The 5,836-nt window shown below is 57.5% G+C and overlaps 1 non-coding gene across 1 annotated transcript; it reads left to right on the top strand.

The window, feature by feature from the left end:
* The first annotated feature begins 5,219 nt into the window (after nucleotides 1-5,219).
* TRNAS-GCU (transfer RNA serine (anticodon GCU)) lies at nucleotides 5,220-5,301 on the top strand. Its single transcript has one exon. It is a non-coding gene; the product is annotated as a tRNA-Ser (tRNA).
* Nucleotides 5,302-5,836: the final 535 nt, after the last annotated feature.

Genomic DNA, 5,836 nt, shown 5'->3' with positions numbered 1-5,836 from the left:
GCACAGTCCCCTCCATGTCTCATAGGGTAGCAGGGGGCACCATCTGGTACCACGCAGTGGCTGCAGCTTCAGCCCGGTGGTCTGTCACACCGGTCCGTCAAAAAAGCAGACTCCCCAGGCCCTGGACACACAGGGGCGGCAACTTTCCTCGATTTGGTCTGTGCTCCAGACACGTCCGGGAGTGGGAACGTCAGGGCACGTCCGTGCGGTCTTCCTTTGGCTGCTGTTTCACCAAGGAGCATGACAGGATCTCAAGGAGTCACCAAGCGGTTGGGCAAGGCGCTAACAGCCATGACAACACCGTACAAAAAGCTGCATTTCTGCAGGAATGCGGACATGAGGTTGCGCCTAGGGTGCTCTGCACGTCTGAATCCATTTCCCGCAGAGCCCCTGATGCCAGTGCATGGATGATTCGCACCGAGGTGGCGCTGAGGTCTCTCATAGTGCCTCAGCGCTTTTTGGTGACTCACAGGTGACTCCGAGGTGGTCTGCTGGTGCCACCTTGCAATTAAAGGGCCCCGAATGTGCCAATCCGTCCCTGAGCCAGGGAAAAGAAGCCAGACCCTCTGGGTCAGTGACCTGAACAAGGCACGCGGCAACGATGCAAAGACGAGTGTTGTTTGGGAAGACTGCGCCGAAGCGAACAGGTCCACTTGGTGATGGCTCGCTTTCAGGCATGAGTCAGCAGGCTCCTTCATCGCTCTCCAGGGCCACGTTGAGCAGTTGCTTCTGCTCGGGAGAGTAATGAGTAAAGTCCTGGCAGGCAAGGCAAGGGCTGTGCAGTTCCCAAGGAAAACACTCTGGCCTTTGCTGACTGGAGACAACAGCTGAACTGCTGGGCACCCTTTGCATGGCTGGAAAGTGTGGGCATCACCGAGGCCCGAGGGCAGCAGAGATCTGCCACCGAGTAGCCTGCCCCACTCCAGCAATGGCCTCAGTGTCCCCATCCCTGCACACAAGAGGCTTTCTCTCCAGACCGCAGGAGGGCCTTGTTTAACCATCACCTTCCAGTCACCCCGGGGGTGTGAGTCTCCTCCGTTCTCTGTCCCTCAGCAGAACAGCCATCCTGCGGAGGCTTGGCTGGGCTCTGAGCAACTCCATAGCCTGCAGGCACTGGTGTTGCTCCGGGTGGGCCTCAGCCCGTCAAAGAGAGACCCTTCTGAGTGGCCTTCAGGCGTGCTCCACAGGCAAAGGCCCGTGTAAGTGGTGGCCATGTTGCCCAGGAAGGGCAGGACGCGCACAGCACCTACTCGTGGCCCGGATCTGCTGCAAGGCTTCACCAGCAACTGGAGTGAGACCTCAAACGAGCGTTGGTCTGCGGAAGAAACATAATTGCTATCAACAAAATCACTTCAGTGCTACCCGGGATGAAAAGGGAGCCAAGCGTTTCAGGCAAAGGAGGCATGTCTTTCATCTACCAGCAGAGCTTTGAGAAGCCCAAATTGCTGTTTCATGTTTGTGTCATTTTTTTCAGCTCCCCCGGGGCTCTGGGACGCGGTATAAAAGCATGCCCGACTCCCAGCTCCTCTATCCGCTCCTCGTGCCTTCCTCTGCTCTGTGAAGTTGGTAAGTCTCAGTTCATTTTGCCTGTACTCTTGTCTCCTCGGTTGGCAGGACAGTTTTCGTGGAGAGGGCTGCGTGTATTTTGCCTCCCTTGTCCTCGGTGACCGGTGTAGGGTACGAAACAGGGCATCGGTTGGTTTCTTTGCCAGCCGTGGTTCTTTCCAAGGCTCCGGACGCACGGCCAGCACTGTCTAACCAACGTCCGGGCACTTCCTCCCCCATCCGCACTTCAGCAATGCTCCTTCTGCATTAGTGGCATGACGAGGAGCTTCCTCAGGAGAGCTGGTCCCACCGTAGACGTCTTCTTCCGTAGTGGCTGCTGTCCTGAGGAGCCCTGTTGCCTCTTGCTCGGACATGTCCCCTCCCGAGAGAAGTGGGTGAGAGGAGCCTGACCTGACAAGACCAGGGGTCTCGAGGGCGGGGCGGGGCAGAAGGAGACCTGTTTGGCTGAGTGAACAAATTGATGCTGGTACAAGGGCTGATGATCAGGAAGTACACCGCCCGATGCCAAGAAGAGGGAGCCCCTTGGTCTGCACTAGAAAATCTTTCCCTGCCTAAGGCCACAGCACCAAGGCTATGCTCAACCCGTCTGAAAAACCTGGCATCCATCTCCTCATACCGGGAGGGGGCTTACTGAGGACCTTCTCTGAGGCGCCTTCCCGACCAAGCCTTCAAGGCTGAGCGGAAGGATTGTTGCGAAATACCCTCTCAGCCTCCAGAGGTACCCTTGGTAGTGGAGCAACTGGAGGGAGCAGAGTGCCTCCACGGGGCAGGCGTGCCTGGCAGAGCTATAGGCTGCGAAGGAGCTTGACTTGGACAGGGGGAGCTTCCTTGCCTTTGGACGGACCCTCTCGGGTCACCCTTCAGTTACAAACAAATACCCACCGCAGGCCCACCAAAATGCCCAGAAACCCCCTCTCTGCAGACACTGGAGGTCCATCAGCTGTTGGGCCATGCCACTGCTTGCGCCTTTGAGAATGCTTACCAAGTGGGACCCTGCATTTCACGGGGGCCTTGCAAGTAACTGTCCAGGTGAGCTCAGGTCCCCGTGGGTGAGACGTCCCAGGCGGGTGAGAGAAGAGGTCTTCAGATACGGCAGGGAGCGAGCAGGCAGTGAGGAACTTAAGGCGGTGGAGAGGAGAGTGCATGGTGGTGTTCTGCCAAAAGCACAGCAGGGCACCATTGCGGGCCCTCCTGCTGGACACAGCTTTCTTGACTCGTGCCCCACCCCAAATCTCTCTCTGCTGAGCTCCCAGGCACTGCCTGTTCTCAGAGGAGCCAAGCTGCGGGTCTGAAAAAGGGCCCGACAGCTAATGTCCTCTGCTCCCTCCCGGTCTTGCAGGGTCGCCTCCCTCCGCGAGACATGTCGTGCTACAGCCCGTGCCTGCCAGCTGCCTGCGGCCCAACCCCGCTTGCCAACAGCTGCAACGAGCCCTGCGTCATCCGGTGCGCCGACTCCAGCGTTACGATCCAGCCCTCGCCAGTCCTGGTGACGCTGCCGGGCCCAATCCTCAGCTCCTCCCCTCAGAGCACAGCCGTGGGATCCACCGCGTCGGCTGCCGTGGGGAGCTCTCTCAGCGCTGGCAGTGTGCCCATCGCTTCTGGGGGCTCCCTGGGGCTGGGGGGCTTTGGGTGGTCCGGCCTGGGCCGTGGGCTCTGCGGGCCTCTGGGACGGGGCAATCTCTTATGCTGAAGCCCGTGGAGGATTGCCTGCCCGTGGCCGAGCGCCAGGAGCCTCGAGGAAAGCCCTGCAGCCAGCCCTGAGAGAGCGATTATGGTCTGCAGAGGAGCTGAGCTCCCACCTCTCTGCCTGCAGGAAGGGGCCTGCGCTGGCCTTCCGTCTCTTCCCAGGGAAGCCTCTCTCTTTCCCCCTCTTGCTCTGCTTTACCTTATGCTCCCCATGAAATACCTCCTCCTTCCTTCCGTAGCAATGCATCTAGGTGATACACGATTGCCTGAGCCCTGAAGGGGAAGTGGAAAAGAAGCATCCCTGGCGTGGAGGTTTTCCTTCAGATGGCAGCACTTGTCTGAGCTTTACTCAGCCTCCAAAATGCATTGCTTGAGCTCTTGTCTTTCCCATTTCCCTTTGACTTTCTCATTAAAGACCTTGGGCATCAGCTGTGCGCGTCATGTTTCATTCTCCTTCCTCCCTTGGTAAAACTACGGGTTTTTCCATTGTCCCTGGGTTTGAGAGAGCCTCGTGTTTTGCCCCTGACATCCCGTAGCAATGGAGACAAGGCCGGTTTGGGGTGAGAGCTCTTGTGGAAGGAGCCCCATTACTCATCGGCACACCTCGAAAGTCGCAAAGCATAAAGGAAGCCCGAATTTTCTCTTGAATGTCCCTGCGCTGCTCTGATTACGGCACGGACTCAACAGACTGCTGGATTGATGAGAGCCAATAATGGCCTTGGCTACATTTTTAGGAAAGCCTTTGTTAAGAACCCAGAAAGTGCATCCCAGGAATTTTTCGTATCCGCAACAGACTATACATGGGATAGTCTGCAGTCTGGGGAAGGAGATCGGCAGAGCATTGCATTTCCCAGGCCCGTCCTCCCTCCTGCCATGAGCTCCTGCCCTAGAGGCAATCCTGAATCTGCCAGTCCTCCTTGTTGACGTGTTGCCATAATTACAGGCCCATGGGGTGGGCTGGGGCTGGGGAAACTACTCGGCGTGGCCAGGGTGCCAGTGGTTCTGGTCCCAGCACCCCCGGCTGTGCACTGTTCCCCTTTGACCAGGACCGGAATTAACCAGGCGGAGGAGAAAGAGAGGCTCCCAGGGCCCTGCCATCGGTGTCCATCCCACAGTGCGCAATCCCACACCCACCTTTCTGCTACCCACCAGGGGCAGCAAGCCTGGCCTCCGCACCATTTCCCCCAGCTCACGGTCTGACCGTCAAGGGACAGAGAGATCTGGGCTCAGGGGACCAGTGCAGTGGTTTCAACTCCCTGCTGCACTGGAGCTCTGGCAGGTAAAAAGAGGAGAGGAGTTGTGTGCAGTGGGGCCGGTGCCCTTCAGCTCCTTCTTCATTCCTGACTGTGAGCTGTGCTGGAAGAGAAGCAGCCTGTGATGAGACCCTGGGTGAGCACCAGGGGGAACAGCACACAGATGCCACGGCCAAGCCTGAGGCACATGCTCTGTCCTGGTGAAAAGTCCACCAGTCAAGCGTGAGTGACTCCTGCCCATATGAGCTGGTGGTATCCTTCCAGAATGTGGGGGAAACGTGGAATTTGTCACAAATTGATCTCAAAGTCAGGCTCAGTCCTTTGGAGGCGCTGAGCCACTCCAGGGTCACTCTCGCATGTTCCTTCCTGGGAAGGAGCGTGGGGCTCTGCTGTTCAGTCATTTTCTGATGTGAACACTGAGCCCTGTTTCCCAAAGGTCCCTGGAGCTCAGCCCAGCTGTCAGGAGAGTGGACCGGTCCCAAAAGGCAAAAGGTGGAGGCTGGTTCCTTCTCGCCCCTGTCAAACAGTATAAAAAGGTGCAGGCGGCAGGAGCAGGAGCAGGAGCAGCAGGAGCAGGAGCTGCAAGATGAGGAGCAGTGGCAGCGGCCTTGACAGCAGCAGCAGGGGCAGGAGCAGGAGCAGGAGAAGCAGCAGCAGGAGCAGTGTCAGCGGCAGCAGTGTCAGCAGTGGCAGGAGCAGCAGCAGCAGCATGCTGACGAGGTGGCCGAGTGGTGAAGGCGATGGACTGCTAATCCATTGTGCTCTGCACGCATGGGTTCGAATCCCATCCTCGTCGGTCAGCCCAACAATGGTCAGGCTTTCTGAGCGTGAGCAGCTCGCTGTGCGCCCCCGACTAAGCCCTTGTTTTGAGAGGGGAGTTGCCTGAAAAGAACTTGCAAGGTTTTGAAGTGGCTCAGGACACACCTCAACCTCTTCCGTCTCCACGTAGGCAAGAGGAACAAGAAGGGAAAGAAGGAAGCCCCAGGGAACTCACAGGATGGACGGTCAGCCTCTCCTCAGTCCCTGGGAAGATGACAGAGCAAAACGTCCTGGAAGTAGTTTCCAAACATAGGCAGCACAGGAAGGTGGCTGGGAGTAGTAAGCATGGATTTATGAAGGAGCAGTCATGCTTAACCAAGCTGCCTGCCTTCTACAGTGAGGTGACTAGCTTGGTGGAGAAGGGAAGAAGAGCAGCGGATGTTGTTTGCCTTGCCTTCAGGAAGGCTCAACCAGCCACGGGAACAAAAACCAAAATACGCGTAAACCACTCCCTGTCAGAGAACATTTCAAGTAAGACGCTTTTTTATGGGAGACCTTGCTCTTACCTGTTC

This window comes from Nipponia nippon, unplaced genomic scaffold (genome assembly GCF_047370975.1).
Source record: "Nipponia nippon isolate SJK-2023a ecotype South Korea unplaced genomic scaffold, ASM4737097v1 scaffold_14, whole genome shotgun sequence".
Taxonomy (NCBI): Eukaryota; Metazoa; Chordata; class Aves; order Pelecaniformes; family Threskiornithidae; genus Nipponia; species Nipponia nippon.
The sequence above is the reverse complement of the archived record's forward strand: the minus strand, read 5'-3'. Positions and strand labels throughout refer to the sequence as shown.